Below are 19,964 nucleotides of genomic sequence, written 5' to 3' on the forward strand. Positions count from 1 at the left end.
GTTATAGTTTCATGGTTTAAGTAGGTCAGCGTTTGAGATATATATTTGTAAATAAAAGTCATCGAAGAATAACTTGTAGTTCCCACAAGATACCATAACCACGACTTATAATATTTTAACAGATTCGTATCACGTACTATTTTCTATAAAATTTGATATAATCATGTAAAATAAATGAATCTGTTGCAATAAATAATTTATAACACGTATCCTATTCGTTTTATTATAAAACCATGAAGTTTTCGCAATTAACAGTCTGTTAATTTAGCTTAGACGCCATCTTTGTTTATTGTATACCAAACTAGTTAAGCTTAGGCAAGATCCAATACAAGATGTCCGATCACTAAAATTGGATCTGAACTGGATTGTGCGAGTGTTGTCTCAGTGGGTTCTCGTTTTAATTGGATGTCTTGAACTTGTCTTAGCACTTCTATAACTATACGCTTTTGTTTTTACAAGCTTTTCGCGAGAATAAACCCATATGTGTACAGAATACGTGTCTTGACACGAGTAATTCTAAAGCTAAATAGTAAATAAGTATTATATATTTAACAAAAATAATTAAAAGGGGAAACTTGCGACAAGTTTTTATATAATATAAAATTATATTATGACACTGGGTACTGATGGTTTTGATTTACTTCGAAGTTTATTTTCTTCTTATCTATATCTAAAGAGGTCAGATTAAGACGGGAGGAGGGTCTGCTAAAGGGATGGCTAAGAACAGCAACCAGTGGAGGAAATTAAAGGAGTTCTACGTCACAAGACAACTTGACTTAGTCATTGTTGTATTGAAGGTTGACCTATAGTTAAACGCCATACAATAACTTTTGTTAGCAATCAAAATTAATGAATTGAATTTAACAAAAATATAAGATTATAAAATTAGAACAAGAAAGAGTCTTGCGCCACTGCACGAATTAATGTCATTTGCTTGAAATTTAGCTACAGTAGCTATTTCTCATTTGATACCACCTGTAATAGACATTGACTCTATCAAAACTACACACTAACTATCATTTATCTTGCTATCAAATACTTAAGTTATCCTTGACAATTACAGTACAATTCCCACGAATTATAAGCAATGACCATGAATTAAACGCGCCATAAATTTACAGCTTATTCGTTCACACCAAGTTTCTAAACGGGTTGGCAATTAAGTTTGTACATAACTGCGCGTTGACGGGTCGCCAGAGATGATTCGCCTTTCGTGATTAGAGATCTTGATACAAATTAAATAAAATCTTCCTTTTTTACTTTTAATTTTAATTGACTGTGTGAAGTTATCATGGTATAATGTAATGAGTACATTGACGTGTAAAAGCAGCGTGGACTTAGCCCAGTTAATATAAATAATTAAAAATTCTTTTGGCACGGTACTTTAATGAGATGATCGCCTTCAGGCTGTTTCAAATAATGAAAATATATTTACTGTTATATGTGAGAAAGGTTTTGAAAATGGATGTGGATGGATATAGAAGTAGGGGACGACCCAAGAAACGATGGATGGATTGTGTGAAAGACGATATGGTTAGAAAGAATGTTACTAGTGAGATGACGTCCGACGGAGAAGTATGGAAGAAGACATGCTGCGCCGACCCCAAGTAAAATTGGGATAAGGGCAGGAGGTGCATGATGATGATATGAAAAAGAAAAATATTGTAAAATAGGACATAAAAAAAATCCCGCTGATTTTGTTTCGCCGGTTCTTCTCAGGTACGATGTGTTTTTTTTCAAGCCGGTGGTAGATTTCTGACTATCAATAAGCAAATGTAATGCATCTATCTTCTTATCTTATCTTGTTATATATACAATGGCAAGTCCTGACTGACTGATTCATCATTGCCGAGTGTAAACTGAATATGGATAGTTTTATTGAGACACCCACTAAGAAAGGAATTTTGAAAATTCAACCCCTAAAGGGGCGAAATAGGAGTTGAACCTTTGTATGGAAGTCTGTAGTTTTTTAAGTTGGAAACATGAAACTTTATTTTTGAGATACTGATTCAAAATAAGTCGATATGTATTTAATTGTTTCTGAATAATCTATTTGTTTCATTGTTTGTTTTTTTTTTCGTTTATACTAAAATATGAGAACAATTAATCACGAAAGGAAAACTTACCAAACACACAATAACGCGGAACGACAGATCTCGTAACTAGTTTAGATAAAACGATTAATTTCACCAAGTTCTAATTGAAACGTTTTCAACACATACAAATATTGTATACATATATATATACATAACCATAATATTCCTCTATGAAATACTTGGCATTCCAGAAATGGAATTCATATTGAGAAGCAGGAACCATTTTCATTCACAGCTGATTTTGAAATATATTATAAACACAGCTTAAGGCTATTGATAAATAGGTACTACGATAGACAAGAGCGTTCATGTTCAAATACTTGTAAGAGTTAGAACTAAAGTTCGCTGCAGCGATAAATTTTCATCACGTAATCTAATCAAACTATCAAAACACAGCGCTGAATTGCTCATAGAGAATCATTTTCTCGCGACCGTACGTCTTAAACGTAGGGATTTTCTACGGGCTCTCGTTTTTTCTTCAACGCAGTGTAACAATAAGTCGCCCCTTGAGACTTGAGATATTGTAGGATGGTATAATATTTATATATACGAATATTTTTTTCTGTTACAGTATTCCGATATTATCAACTAGGAATCACTCAAGGAACAAGTTATTTAGTGACTTGACTAAATTATTATTTGAGTCTAAGTTACTTTGAATTAGTTTTTCGAATTAATAGCGCCACTCCGTACGCGTACACGAATTGGTAAGGAAGGTATTTCAATCTTCCCTCACGGTGGCATGCGGAAAGCGATCGCGTGGCGACCGTCGTAGAGACGGAGTGGGTACCGCTGGTTTTTTTATGGGTATCTCAGTGTATTATCCACATGCCTTTTTCTATCGAAAACAGATGAATAATCTACAGTATAATTTGAGATGAATATACTGTTAAGATTTACGTGTTCTTAGCTCTGGACCATCTCGGCTCTTGATCATAAAAAATTAAAAATTTCATTTATTCATAAATTATTTTATAATTCATATATTTAAATTGATATTTGTTTATTTTTAAAAATAAATATATCGTTATTAATTCGAGGCATAGAGCATGGCTTTCAATCGTTCTATTTTTTAATTTTGAATATATTTTAATAATCGCTAACGAATGTCCTTGTTGTAAGGGGTTTAACTATAAGTCCACCTGCTATACAAGATCCCTCTCCCCAATCAATGTCATTTTTAGAACGACCCTTCACGCACCGCACTAAAATTTGTAAAGGTTTATACACTAGATAATTGGCTCTATTTGTGTTATACGGTCGAGCCACTTATCTTATAATAGAAGAGATATTACTATTGATCTAACGCTGAGAAGAATAGATAGAGAATTATAACGAGAAAAAATATTGGGTAGATTACATTCGAACAATATTTGGATTAATATTATTAATATACGTATGTAATTTAATTGTCGGAGGACAGAACTAGTGATTTTTTTTTTGATTCTTGGTAGAATCTACGTACCGAAACCGTTACCTTTAAACTTGTAAAATGTCAATTAACAATTTTATTGCTTTTAAGTGCTTGGTTGGAGATTATTGAGATTATTAATTAGTAAGAAATTAGACAAATCAATAAACGCCTATTGCTCTTATATAAAATGGGATGAACCTGTTGATTATCTTAATAAAACTTTAATTCGGATTCAATTTGTAAAATATAAAGCATATCATTCAGATGTTATCGTGAATGGCGTGTAACACGCAATCCACGTTCAGCAACAGCTAAAGTGGCGAAATGTTCAATACGAATGTTTTACTCCATTAACTACGAGTCGGAACACGAACTGCCAAATCGGTGATTTATTGCTGGCATTCGTTTTGGTAATAAATATCCCACTGCTGGGCCTATAGCCTTCTTAGGCCAAAAGTTAGCACCTCATTTAACCATGCTCCCTAATGCGAACTGCCGCCAAGCATACAATATACATATTTTGTTATTTTTTGCTATAGCTGGCAACCTATATAGGCTCACCTGCTGGAAAGTGACTACCACCGCCCATGGACATATGTAACACCGGGGGCTTACAAGTGCGTTGCCAGTCCTAAATAAATTTAAACAATGTACGATCTATTTAACAACTCAGCGGTCAGCGGAACTCATAATCTTCAGTCGAACACGTTTTCTAACCAAATCTATAGCGTCTCAATTTATATGAACAACTGAAAATATCATTTTGGCACCAGATAGAAATGATATTAATTCAATCTGCTCGCTCCAGACCGTATGTAGGTAAGTATCCAATAATCCTAGCACTGAGAGGCAGTACAAATATCACCAATATTTTACTTCGCACGGACCGATCTATAATCGAGTTACGGGATTATATCTGCCCCAATTAATTAAGTACTATCTAGACTCAGAATTTATATTGATATAATTAATCAATAACTTAAGCCTTGTTGGTGAAGTATCAGCTTATTAGGCTGTAGAGCCTGCGGTCCTGGTTTTAAACTCAAGGTCAAAAAAGTGAACTAATTCATATTTAAACCTCCAATTAAGCTTAAAACTTGTAGGAATGGGAACGATAATAGTCCGAGGGGTTAGCGTCGAACCTGCGACTTTTTACATCCGGCGTCCCTTATACCATTGCGCTATTGACGCTTCATTTGTATATATATATTGTATATGTATACTATCTGATGGCAGTCTAGAGAATATCATTATTATATTATAGCTGATACGAGCCGATTTGCGCCATAAAATAATGATAAAGTTATGGTTGCAGTAAAAACCTAAATATACTGTACGAAATAGACAAACACACGTCGCAAAAGCGGTAAATTCAAAAATAATATCAATATCTGTTAGAATCAAGTCCTGTGGTGAAATATCTCCCTCGTTTTGGGCTACATTTGTTGGCAAACACATCTGGGTAGGTACCACACACTCAACAAATCTATATTCTACAATCAAATACCAGTACTTAACATTTTTGTATTCCAATATACTATACTTGAAGGGTAGGTAGGAAGTAACTATAGATATTTAAAAAGTTTAAATTAAGACTAAATTAATAAATAAATCTTGTTATTCGTTAAAGGATAAAATTAATAATTTTTACAAAAAAATGTTTGGATTTAGGTTAGGGGAACCGTAAGGACCGATTGAACAATAATTGTGAAAAACAACATTGTAAATCTGTTTATTTAAAAAGAGAAACAACCCGAGTTTCGTTTCTTTTCTTCTCGCTGGAGGCTTAGTATTTAAATATTGACGATTTAAAAACGCATGGTGGCGAATTGGGGATGTAAGTGTTAATATTTATAGCAGAGTCTGCTATAAATATTAACACTTACGGTACGTGCTTACCAGATTCCCTATTAAAATATTTTAGAAATAAAAGAAAAATCATAAAAAAATATTTATTTCGTATTTTGTACAAGTGAAGACGCTCGTCTTACGCATCACTTGGGTTAATATTTTGTTTCATTAAATGTAACATACTCGTAGTATTAAGTCGTCTTAGAAACATTCAAAGAAATCGGTTCGTATTTTTACAAAAATATCCGCAAGGGAGTACTACAAAAGGAGACATTGGCTCTCTTGTGTCCCATGCTGGAATAACCCGTTTTCAAGCAATATATTTCTTGAAGCTCCGAATTTAATCAAGAAATTCAGGTGTGGGATACACGACTAGAATAAATATATATCTCAATACAAATAAATATAAGTGTCTATCTATCTATCTTTTCTATCTTTCTGTGGTTTTAAAATAACTTTCTTATCGTGTTAACATTTGCACGTTATCAAAAACTAAAACCACCACAGTCTTTTTTGTATTCTACGTCTTTTTTTAGGATGACACTCAAAATGACAAGAAAATTGAATTATTACAAATGTATTCCACGATACGGTACCTCGAAATGGTACTGGTTTAGTTATTACAATTATGAAAATCGGCAGACTGTCAAAAGTGGGAGCGGGCAGAAGTTTATGTATATACTTACAACTAATATTGTCATTATGGCATTTAGGAAATTATAATCACTAAAATAAATTTTTGGATGACACAAATTTCCAACGAGGTAGGATGACTAGCGTTGTCTTGCTAGCGAATTTTTGTGAATCTATGTCATAATAAAATCACTGGTAGTTAAGAATATAAACAGCAGTAACGTATTAAATATTAAATAAACTCAAAACATTTCTAAGGAAATAATGATTACAAGAAACATTGTAATTTTTAGGAACAAATATACGATCTCAATTAATCCAATAAAAGTGAATAATAACTAAATCAAAGACGAAGATGATATTTTTTAATATTATTTTAAAGATAAACGTTTATAGCATATATTACCTGAATAAAATGAATATATCCAACGTTATATATGAAATACAGTCAAAGGTCTCAAAGAACTGCAAGTGCTGACAAAAATATTGAACTAAATGGTTCGTCATTGGTTTGCTCAGTAAATTGTACGAGGTACGAGATTACTATGAGAGGGATGTGGTGCAACACAATGGAACGTGTAGGTGATGTAGAATATAAAATGACTTCAATAACTTTTGATACACTAGTTATATGGTTGACAATTAATGTTGGCCCCGCCATTCCATCATAAAGTACATATATCTATATTTGCTTCCATACAAATTTAATTATATGATAAATTGAACTACTAATATAAAATCAACTAATTGATGAAAAGAAAACTGTAATTATTTGGGTTTTCGTATGTGGATGTGCGCAACATTTAAAAATTTGGTTTGTTATGAAGTCTAAAAAGACTGTCTCGGCGAGTTGTTTTGCAAATAGTTGCGAAAGTCATCATCATTTTGTCGTCTTTCAAACAAATGGCTGCATATTTTCGTTAAATTATCTGGAAGTTGCAGGTAATGAACGGATGCGAAATACAGGAGCTGATTTCTAGTTCGCATGTTCTTTCCACTAAATGACGTAATGATTTCTCGCTTTGCCAGAGGGTTTCAGCTTAATTCAAGGTAACGGGAAAAATGAAATTATTATCTTTTAGACTTGCTTAGTTAATCGAAATTAATAATAATAATAAGAAGTCTTAAATTAAAGAATTCCGCAATTAATGGATTCATCTTAATAATAGCATATAATATAAGATATTTCTAATTAATTGTAAAAAGAAATCACTCAATGTAGACAAAACTAAATTATTCAGACTTAAATCTTCGGTTGATTCTATGAAAACTGTTAAATAACAAATATATTGATATGCTTAAAATCATTTGAAAAACTGTTTCTCGTGCCCTATAGAATGTTCTTTGCTACAATGGAGATCTGCAACACTAGAAGTCTTGCCAGCCTTTAAGTGATGTAGCCTACTCGTTAATTTTCTTTCTAAGATTCTCAAGACATGTCAGTTCGGAAAAACTGCTGGTTCCACAGAGTGGCCGTGCGAAGAATAAATAGCGTTGATGTGACCTTATATTATTTATTCAGCCAGAATAATATAATCACTGTATTACTGGAAGGAATGTGGTAGAATTTTTCAGACCCCAATTTTCTTTAGAAACTCACCACCACTATCAGAGTGGCTAATGTACTTTTGTACTCGACTGGAAACTATGAGGAAATCTCAGAGTTGATCGATCGACCCCACGATTTGAGATGGTACAACTTATTCTCGTCTATTAGAACAATAATATATACAATACAATACGATAAGGACTATTTTTCGATTACAAAAAACTTCGATTATTGATAGAGTAAGGTTATTTTTATTAATATTCTATATGTTGCTACAAACCAGTGATCAGTTATCCTACTACTAATTTCTTCCGATTTGTTAAAAGGTTTGTTGAACTAGTATAATAACTGGCAATAGAACGAAATGAAATCTTTAAAAAAAGTCAAGGCGACCAATGGTTATATGATTTTAAGCCTGCTCATTATCGTAGCCATTAAATGGTTTATGTGTTGTCACAAAATATTTATTTCATAACAACGTACCTAACCATTATTTCTTGTAAAAGATTAAAACAAACTCTATAAGTTTGTACAGTACAATAATAATATTGAACGCTTTTAAAATAACTTGATAAAATTAAACACTGTTGACTATTCAAAAATGATTCTTATCACTAACAAAATAAAGCACAGTCTACAATGCACAGTTTAAACTAAACGCTTATGTACTTAACTCAAAGAAATGCTTTGTAATTCTATCCATACCCTGAACAAGATTAAAACAAGAAATTAATACGAGGATAATCATTTTATCGATAATCAGCGGTATTTAAGAGAAATAAGTCTTAACAAATATATTTTCTCAGGATATAGAACAGTTTTTAAAATAGAAGTAGCATACTTCTATAAGTTATGTGACGGATTTTCTTTCTTCCCTTTCTCGTTCGAATTGCAAAAGCTTTAAGAAAAAAAAATGACTGATAACCGTTGTGATAATTAAGAATCTAGCTGATGTTCTCGGATAAAGCCTCGTATATTAATTTCTAAGCTAGGGGTAATCTATTTATAGTAAAGAAAAAGATGCAATGCCTCTTTGTTATATACAATGATTTTGATCTTCAAGAAATTCAGCCAGTTTAACGAAATGCAATAGAGGGTTGTGTAATTCTTTGGTTAGCAATGATGAAAAATATTAAGTTTATGCTTCTTGTAGTGCTTGTTAATGGATTTTGTTATTCAAAAGTGACCGACTTTGTACAGGGAAGCAAAGCATTGTTTATGTTTATACAATGCTGTACATATTGTATACATTAGTTAACTAGACAACATTTTCATAATTGTATTTTTAATAGAAAACTGGTATCATGTGCCTTACTAACGTAGTGCCCTAAGGCGTAGTACGTGCCCTGGCAGCTATCGATAGTGTGTTCATGCGAAAATATATATTCATGTGTCAATGATGGATTGCTATAATATTAATTGATACACGATCACTTCAAATCAATCAACTTAAACTGATAGTCTGGAAATATAATACTAATAGATACTAAGGCTGTATCACATACCGTTTCAGTTTCTTTGTTAAAGCTATCAGATGAAAAGGTAAATACGATTTCGAAGGATGTGTTTCTAATTTTCCCGTGAAAGTATGGCGTAGTTTGTGTTCCAAAAGAGTCATTAGCCCAACGAGTTTGCTAAGGTCTTGGATTGAAATTCCAGATCAGGCCATTAAAAATTTTCAGACTGCAAATTTTTTACAGCAGCCCTTGCCAGAAGTTTCTGTACTTTCATACCTCGGGATGTTATTGGTCCTGAAAATGATCCCTCTTTGGTTGTATTGGATAAAGGGCTCCCCGAATTGTGATATGAAGTGGGTGATAAAATATGGAGTAACTTGTATTTGCGCACACATTTGTGGACTTTCGTGCATTATCTTCAGTGCAGTTACTACCAGTGTAATCACAGGTACAAGGGACATAACATCTTAGTTCCCAAGGTTGGTGGGGCATAGGTGATGTAAGGAACGGTTAATATTTCTTACAGCGCCTTTGTCTATGGGCGGTGGTGACGACTTACCATCAGGTGGCCTATATGCTCGTCCGCCAAACAATGCCATAAAAAAAAACTTAGTAGTACCGTCGTCTGATTTTCCATAACACAAGTGCTTTAGCTACTTACATTGGGATCAGAGTAATAATTTATGTGATGTTGTCCAATATTTATTTATTTATTTATAAATATGTTATCTTCAGTGAAGTCGGCTTGCTTGTGAGTTTCGTTGTATAGTTGAAATTCTGAAAATTTCTAGTAATAATACTATCATGTCGCCACGGAGTTCAGATAATTCCGCGCTGGTGAATTTGCATGGAGCTAATTTTTAATAAAAGGTTCCATATAAACGAATTTGCACATAAAGTGGTCTTCATAAAAATGTAGCGGTTAGAGAAAAGTTTATTTAAACACTATCGCTTAGTCTATTATTTACGAAAGCACTCAAGCAAGTGCTCTCAAGACGATTACATTAATAAAGGCGGATATTGCACTCAGTTTTCTTGAAGGTATAAAGGAAGAAGGAACTTAAAATACAATTACTTTTTAACATAGATTTAATTTTATAAAGGAAATATGATGGTCTCATAAAGTGGAGGTCATACCACCGTTCTACCTTAAGTCTTAGTAAGGTTTTATACACGGAAGTACAGCGATAAAAACTCAAAGCTTTTCTTGCCAGTATATTTCTACGCGACGTTCTAAGGAACGATTCTCACAGCTATGGATTTTCTAACACGGTTATTTTCAATGATAAATATACAGAAAACATAAGCAAAACATATTTAAGTTTTATATGGATCAGTTAAAATAGGAGTATAATGTGCAAAATTTCAAAGTAACCACGAAATAGCATTTGGCTTGCATCCAAATAATATTTTTATTTCTTTCTTCACGTACTTTGCATCGTAAAACTTCTACTATTTAAATAGCTAAGACCGTTACGTATAAAATTTTAGCTTAATACTCGAGAATTAGGAATTAAGACCTAACGGTCGACGTGAACAAATTAACAAGTATTGCCAGAAGAGGAATAAGGAAACAGAAAGACACGCTCGAAGTGCAACGACATTGGTCCCACATTTTAAATTTTAATTAAAATTAAAAATAACCCTTTGCATTTCGAAATATTTGCAGTAAATTCTGAAAACCTTATTAGGGCTGAGTTGATTTTAAAGCGGTTTTCAAAAAATATATTAAGCAAGATTAAATTAATTGTAAAATAAAAAATGTGACCGTCACAGGACGTCTGGCACATATGACACATCGAAATTAAGAAAAAAAGAGGAAACCTTATATGATAAATATGCAGTTTAAAGAGAGTTGACACGTCATAAATAGTCTTATCCCTGTTTCTCATTGATTTTTATCTTTGTTATATCTTCATTTTATTTATTATATAATTTAGTTTGATTTTATATATGTTAGTTTGGTTTATATTTTTAAAAGTAAATATTGTTTACACCTTTAAAGACGTATCACTTTGAATGTTCCTCATATAAGTTGTTAATATTAAGTGCTTAGTTATAAGTTGATGGTGTAACATTTTCAATAAATAAATAAATAAAACAGGGCGATCGTTTTTATTCCCATCGTATATGATTATCTGAAAAGTCAGCAGTTTTTTAACAAAAAATATAGATATTTAAATAAGAAACAGTGACGAGAATGCTATAAGTCTTATGACATCTTGTGTCTCTTCAAAACACTGCCTTCCTATGATTGTATGACAAGTAAGATTATCACTAACATTATTTTCCATTAACAAAGACTACCACTAACGTTATATTCTATCCAAGGTTTTCATAGTTAATATATAATGTGCATTATATATTTTAGTTACAATAAAATTGCTACCGAGGCTTCTCACTGGGATCTATGTATATAACATATTTTAATTTTTATAACACATTTTAACATTAATATTCTGTATGTGTATGATTTTGTTTTTATATTTTCATTTAAAGTAAAACAAAGGCATTACTCTAAGAGTATATATAACACATTTGAAATACTCTGACTGTGAAAGAAGTTTAGGTGGACTACTGGCCACTCTAATTACTTAGCCTAATTTGTGTTTTATAATAGACTTATATAACACGATACGTAAGCGATACGATTTCGTCAGTTTTCGTATCGACACTATGTTTGTACGATATCAAATTTATTTATCTTTTTTTCCCGGTTAGCTTTACTTTTAATATAGTCTACTTAAATAAAATATATTTTGATTTTAATGATACTAGTTCCACCAGCGGTTATACCCGCTTGGAGGAGGTATTAGGTACCCTATGACCTTCTGTTGCCCATCATATCGTATATGATTGATGATGACTTGAACCAAGTAAGATTTGTAGATAATCAGTTCAGTAGTTAAGATGTTAGAGCATAACAAATAAACATATTTTCATATCATTATAATATCAGCATTGAGGCTTTTATAATCAAGGGGTGGTTTTTTAGTAAATTTCTCGTATTATTACGATACGTGTAATATATGGGATATGGATATGTGAGGTACGTATGTATTATATTTAAATAAGTTTACATAACATAACATAACATAATCAGCCTGTAAATTTCCCACTGCTGGGCTAAGGCCTCCTCTCCCGTTGAGGAGAAGGTATGGAGCATATTCCACCACGCTGCTCCAATGCGGGTTGGTGGAATACACATGTGGCAGAATTTCGTTGAAATTAGACACATGCAGGTTTCCTCACGATGTTTTCCTTCACCGCCGAGCACGAGATGAATTATAAACACAAATTAAGCACATGAAAATTCAGTGTTATTAGTGTCATTAAAATTCAGTAGTGCACATTAAGTTTACATACATAAGACATACTTATTTATGTATGTATTTATTTATATTTATAGGTATGTGTGTGTGCGTGTTTATTGATGTGAATATTTATATTACAATCAGTCTGCCCAAAGGTTGTCTGGGAGAGATCATGCTTTAACGATAAGAACGCCTGTTACAAACTCATGCAACTTTTATTTGATCCAATTGTTAAATTTAGTTTTAAGTTTTGGTGTACAATAAATAATAAATAAATATACAGAAGTACAAGAAGACACGATAAAATGTAAAACCTTTAATATCGTCTTCGTCTATTATAAGCTTATCCTTTGTGTTAACCGACCTTTGTGTAGTTGATTAAAATTAAGCAGCGACCATCGTTTGTCTTCCCATATTTTAATCAGTGAATTTATTAAAATACTTAAAGGTAAATTGGTTACAATTGTAAAATAAATGACATTTTATAAATAAATAATAAATATTGGACAAAATCACATACATTACTCTGATCCTAATGTAAGTAGCTAAAGCATTTGTGTTATGGAAAATCAGAAGTAACGACGGTACCACAATATACACCCAGACCCAAGACAACATGGAAAACTAATGGAATTTTTCTACATCGACACGGCCGGGAATCGAACCCGGGACCTCGGAGTGGCGTACCCATGAAAACCGATGTACACGCTACTCGACCACGGAGGTCGTCCTTCGTCATTTCTGATGGCTATAAATGCTTTGTATATCGTTTTAATTAATTCGTTTCAAGATTTTTTATTATCTATCTTAATGCTTAACTTTAATGGATATCATTTGACAATTCGGGTCTTTCATCGCATAATTTAATATTAGGGCTCAGTGCAAACCCATTAGGCGTAGGTAGGTACCACCCACTCACCACATATTCTAGCGCCAAAAATCAAAAATCAGTGCTCAGTATGATTTTGCTCTGGATTGAAGGTTAAGTAAGCCAGTGTAATCACAGGCACAAGGAAAATTTACTTGATAGTACAGCTTTGAACAAACCCGTCTAATAAGCCAGCGGAAGTACCACCTACTCATCCGATATTTTACCGCTAAACAACAATTAGTTTAATGGGTTTATGTTATGCCCAACGGTAAATGGGCCACTTGATGACCACCAGCGCCCATAAACAATGGCGCAAAGTATTAGGCATTCCTTACATCTCCAATACACCACCAACCCTGATATCTAAAAGGTTATGACCCTTGTGACTGTAATTACCCTTGCTCATTCAACCTTCAACCCTGAACACAACAATACTGAGTACTGCTGTTTGGTAGAGTGTAATATAAAATATAATACTAATTAAATTAAAATGAATAATAAAGTTCCGTTATTATAAGACACGTTTAATAAAACGTGTAGTGTAAATGTCCTTTTGGCCACAAGTTCTACTTCATTTAATTAAATATGACTGCACTCCATTTTCACTGCACGGAGCTAAATATTTATGTTTATTACACCGCACTTCAGGAATAAGGTTTAGAAGCTAAAGTGCTTTTTTCTTGTTTATTTCAGCTTTTACCTTCGAAATCACTCTCTTGTGATAGAAATAAGTCTATTTTTTTGTAATAATGTTTTATTAAAAGATAAATATTAATAGCATTAAAATTACAGTATAACTTGAACACATACTTTGAAAGACTAGACGAAAATACAGTTTGCTAAAATATTTATTTGCAAATTCTTTATTTATTTGGAAAATGCTGAAACGTTGGTCTTTTACTCGTAAACAAAAACCTTATCAGCGGTTTCCTTGTTTCTTATCTACATATGAAAGTTCGTCAAACTTTCATACAATTTTTTGACCACAATCTCACGATTTGCAGTAATGCTTCAGCTCTTTATGTATCAACGAAAATCTATATACCATTATCCATATTTCTGAGTTTCAAGAATGGATGAACTTCCATACAAACTCTCATCCTTAGTTTCACCGTCCTAGGTGAATAATTAAAAAACAAATAATATCTGTCTTATATACTACTACGATATTTACATAAGCTTAACTACTGATTTCCGTGTTACATAATCTGAATTGACGACTTTAAATATCGGTAAATTTTGAAAAATTGTTTCACCTAGTTTTATGAGAAATTTTTGTTAAAAATTTCATACCGAAACCGTTTAGACTATCCCTTGTGTATCAGTCAGTCAAAAATTGTATCAATTAGTATTTTTCACTTTCAATGAAGACTATCCAAATGCAGACTCACAGAAGCAAAATCAGAGGTGCATTCTACAGGGTGACTGGTGAATTACTATGAATATTTAAGGAGAATATTTTGTACATTATTCTCATTCGAAATAAGTAAAAAAAATAGGTAGTTAATTTTTGAACAAATTTCCAAAAAATTCAATTTAAATAAATTAAGTGTGGACACATTGGCAGCGGCGCGTGCGGCGTAATGTTGTACTGTGCCGCTTGCCTCCCGCAACCCCTGCCCCGTGGGCCATGGCTAATTAGGTCAGTAGGGCGAGCGCCACCGTAAGATTCTTATGTCTGTCTACCCGCGCGCGCGCCTCGTGATCGATCTTACTTGTATACCTAATCTGCCGGTTGTAGGTGTGACCAGTCATTAGTGAATAAGGTATGACTTATCAATACACAAATGCCGAGTCAAGTACTCGGTTCGTGCTTATGCGCGTACGATTGATAGCTAGCCCGGTGCTAACAATTTGTACCGGGAGATGTTCCTAAATCGCTGAGTACCTTCTGCCAGCGTAATCTTAAACGTTAATCAAAGACTACGAGACTTCGGACAGTTCCATATTCTAACACATACCCAAGGAAACGTCTCGTGTATGTCACAGAGTATGATAACAGAGAAGAGTTGAAATTAAAAATCACCAGTACTTTCGAAACTGTTATAAGTGACCCATTCGTGTTAAAACGTGTGAAAGACAATATACGTAAACGTGCCGAACTGTTTATCACACGAAAAGGAGCTCACTTTGAACATTTGTTTAGGTTAGCGTGGTGAAGGTAAATAGGTAGTTTAATGATTGTCAATCGTTCTAAATAAGTATGATTCCATTTTTAAATACGCCGAAAATACCATGATAGGTAAACAGTTCATATTATTTTTAGTCCCAAATTCACATCATTTACCTAGTCAACAAATTTGTTGCTTAAAGGAGTGAATATCTTGGTATTGGTAGAATATCTTGGTATTTTTGCCTGTCCTAAGCTAGGATTTAAGTATGAAAGGGGATTGGATCATGCTTGTTTATCAAAGGTAGCCTGCTACCCTGTTAAGCTGTGGCAGCGTTTTGACATATGTAAGTAAACTACCGCGCGTTAACTAATGTAGCTACCTACATACCTTTTTTGTGTCGACAGCGTAATGTAATGTAATGTATGTAATGTAATGTAATGTATGTAATGTAATGTAATGTATGTAATGTAATGTAATGTATGTAATGTAATGTAATGTATGTAATGTATGTAATGTAATGTAATGTATGTAATGTAATGTAATGTATGTAATGTAATGTAATGTATGTAATGTAATGTAATGTAATGTAATGTATTGTAATGTAATGTAATGTATATAATGTAATGTAATGTATATAATGTAATGTAATGTATATAATGTAATGTAATGTATATAATGTAATGTAATGTATATAATGTAATGTAATGTATATAATGTAATGTAATGTATATAATGTAATGTAATGTATATAATGTAATGTAATGTATTGTAATGTAATGTAATGTAATGTAATGTAATGTAATGTAATGTAATGTAATGTAATGTAATGTAATGTAATGTAATGTAATGTAATGTAATGTAATGTAATGTAATGTAATGTAATGTAATGTAATGTAATGTAATGTAATGTAATGTAATGTAATGTAATGTAATGTAATGTAATGTAATGTAATGTAATGTAATGTAATGTAATGTAATGTAATGTAATGTAATGTAATGTAATGTAATGTAATGTAATGTAATGTAATGTAATGTAATGTAATGTAATGTAATGTAATGTAATGTAATGTAATGTAATGTAATGTAATGTAATGTAATGTAATGTAATGTAATGTAATGTAATGTAATGTAATGTAATGTAATGTAATGTAATGTAATGTAATGTAATGTAATGTAATGTAATGTAATGTAATGTAATGTAATGTAATGTAATGTAATGTAATGTAATGTAATGTAATGTAATGTAATGTAATGTAATGTAATGTAATGTATGTAATGTAATGTAATGTAATGTAATGTAATGTAATGTAATGTATGTAATGTAATGTATGTAATGTATATAATGTAATGTAATGTATATAATGTAATGTAATGTATATAATGTAATGTAATGTATATAATGTAATGTAATGTAATGTAATGTAATGTAATATAATGTAATGTAATGTATATAATATAATGTAATGTTATATAATATAATGTAATGTAATGTAATGTAATGTAATGTATATAATGTAATGTAATGTATATAATGTAATGTAATGTATATAATGTAATGTATATAATGTAATGTAATGTAATGTAATGTAATGTATATAATGTAATGTAATGTATATAATGTAATGTAATGTAATGTAATGTAATGTAATGTAATGTAATGTAATGTAATGTAATGTAATGTAATGTAATGTAATGTAATGTAATGTAATGTAATGTAATGTAATGTAATGTAATGTAATGTAATGTAATGTAATGTAATGTAATGTAATGTAATGTAATGTAATGTAATGTAATGTATGTAATGTAATGTAATGTAATGTATGTAATGTAATGTAATGTATGTAATGTAATGTAATGTAATGTAATGTAATGTATGTAATGTAATGTAATGTATTGTAATGTAATGTAATGTAATGTAATGTATGTAATGTAATGTAATGTATATAATGTAATGTAATGTATATAATGTAATGTAATGTAATGTAATGTAATGTAATGTAATGTAATGTAATGTAATGTAATGTAATGTAATGTAATGTATGTAATGTAATGTATGTAATGTAATGTAATGTATGTAATGTAATGTAATGTAATGTAATGTAATGTATGTAATGTAATGTATGTAATGTAATGTAATGTATGTAATGTAATGTAATGTATGTAATGTAATGTAATGTAATGTAATGTAATGTAATGTAATGTAATGTAATGTAATGTAATGTAATGTAATGTAATGTAATGTATGTATGTAATGTAATGTAATGTAATGTAATGTAATGTAATGTATGTAATGTAATGTAATGTAATGTAATGTAATGTAATGTAATGTAATGTATGTAATGTAATGTAATGTAATGTAATGTAATGTAATGTAATGTAATGTAATGTATGTAATGTAATGTAATGTAATGTATGTAATGTAATGTAATGTATATAATGTAATGTAATGTATATAATGTAATGTAATGTATATAATGTAATGTAATGTATATAATGTAATGTAATGTATATAATGTAATGTAATGTATATAATGTAATGTAATGTATATAATGTAATGTAATGTAATATAATATAATGTAATGTATATAATATAATGTAATGTATATAATATAATGTAATGTAATATAATATAATGTAATGTATATAATATAATGTAATGTAATATAATATAATGTAATGTAATGTAATGTATATAATGTAATGTAATGTAATGTAATGTAATGTAATGTAATGTAATGTAATGTAATGTAATGTAATGTAATGTAATGTAATGTAATGTAATGTAATGTAATGTAATGTAATGTAATGTAATGTAATGTAATGTAATGTAATGTAATGTAATGTAATGTAATGTAATGTAATGTAATGTAATGTAATGTAATGTAATGTAATGTAATGTAATGTAATGTAATGTAATGTAATGTAATGTAATGTAATGTAATGTAATGTAATGTAATGTAATGTAATGTAATGTAATGTAATGTAATGTAATGTAATGTAATGTAATGTAATGTAATGTAATGTAATGTAATGTAATGTAATGTAATGTAATGTAATGTAATGTAATGTAATGTAATGTAATGTAATGTAATGTAATGTAATGTAATGTAATGTAATGTAATGTAATGTAATGTAATGTAATGTAATGTAATGTAATGTAATGTAATGTAATGTAATGTAATGTAATGTAATGTAATGTAATGTAATGTAATGTAATGTAATGTAATGTAATGTAATGTAATGTAATGTAATGTAATGTAATGTAATGTAATGTAATGTAATGTAATGTAATGTAATGTAATGTAATGTAATGTAATGTAATGTAATGTAATGTAATGTAATGTAATGTAATGTAATGTAATGTAATGTAATGTAATGTAATGTAATGTAATGTAATGTAATGTAATGTAATGTAATGTAATGTAATGTAATGTAATGTAATGTAATGTAATGTAATGTAATGTAATGTAATGTAATGTAATGTAATGTAATGTAATGTAATGTAATGTAATGTAATGTAATGTAATGTAATGTAATGTAATGTAATGTAATGTAATGTAATATAATGTAATGTATATAATGTAATGTAATGTAATATAATATAATGTAATGTAATGTAATGTATATAATGTAATGTAATGTAATGTAATGTATATAATGTAATGTAATGTATATAATGTAATGTAATGTAATGTAATGTAATGTAATGTAATGTAATGTAATGTAATGTAATGTAATGTAATGTAATGTAATGTAATGTATATAATGTAATGTAATGTATATAATGTAATGTAATGTATATAATATAATGTAATGTAATGTAATGTAATGTATATAATGTAATGTAATGTATATAATATAATGTAATGTAATATAATATAATGTAATGTAATGTAATGTAATGTAATGTAATGTAATGTAATGTAATGTAATGTAATGTAATGTAATGTAATGTAATGTAATGTAATGTAATGTAATGTAATGTAATGTAATGTAATGTAATGTAATGTAATGTAATGTAATGTAATGTAATGTAATGTAATGTAATGTAATGTAATGTAATGTAATGTAATGTAATGTAATGTAATGTAATGTAATGTAATGTAATGTATGTAATGTAATGTAATGTAATGTAATGTAATGTAATGTAATGTATGTAATGTAATGTAATGTAATGTAATGTAATGTAATGTATGTAATGTAATGTAATGTAATGTAATGTAATGTAATGTAATGTATTGTAATGTAATGTAATGTAATGTAATGTAATGTAATGTATGTAATGTAATGTAATGTATGTAATGTAATGTAATGTAATGTATGTAATGTAATGTATGTAATGTAATGTAATGTATATAATGTAATGTAATGTAATGTAATGTATATAATGTAATGTAATGTAATGTAATGTAATGTAATGTAATGTAATGTAATGTAATGTATATAATATAATGTAATGTAATGTAATGTAATGTATATAATGTAATGTAATGTATATAATGTAATGTAATGTATATAATATAATGTAATGTAATGTAATGTAATGTAATGTAATGTAATGTAATGTAATGTAATGTAATGTAATGTAATGTAATGTAATGTAATGTAATGTAATGTAATGTAATGTAATGTAATGTAATGTAATGTAATGTAATGTAATGTAA

At 29.9% G+C, this 19,964-nt stretch overlaps 2 protein-coding genes across 3 annotated transcripts in view; both read right to left on the bottom strand.

The window, feature by feature from the left end:
• The window catches only part of LOC113397838 (uncharacterized), a 614,853-nt gene that overhangs the window by 180,748 nt on the left and 414,141 nt on the right, over positions 1–19,964 (bottom strand). The gene's annotated exons all lie outside the window — the stretch shown is intronic.
• The window catches only part of LOC113397917 (putative inorganic phosphate cotransporter), a 188,356-nt gene that overhangs the window by 77,914 nt on the left and 90,478 nt on the right, over positions 1–19,964 (bottom strand). The window lies entirely within an intron of this gene.

Source organism: Vanessa tameamea, chromosome 13 (genome assembly GCF_037043105.1).
Source record: "Vanessa tameamea isolate UH-Manoa-2023 chromosome 13, ilVanTame1 primary haplotype, whole genome shotgun sequence".
NCBI classification, from domain to species: domain Eukaryota; kingdom Metazoa; phylum Arthropoda; class Insecta; order Lepidoptera; family Nymphalidae; genus Vanessa; species Vanessa tameamea.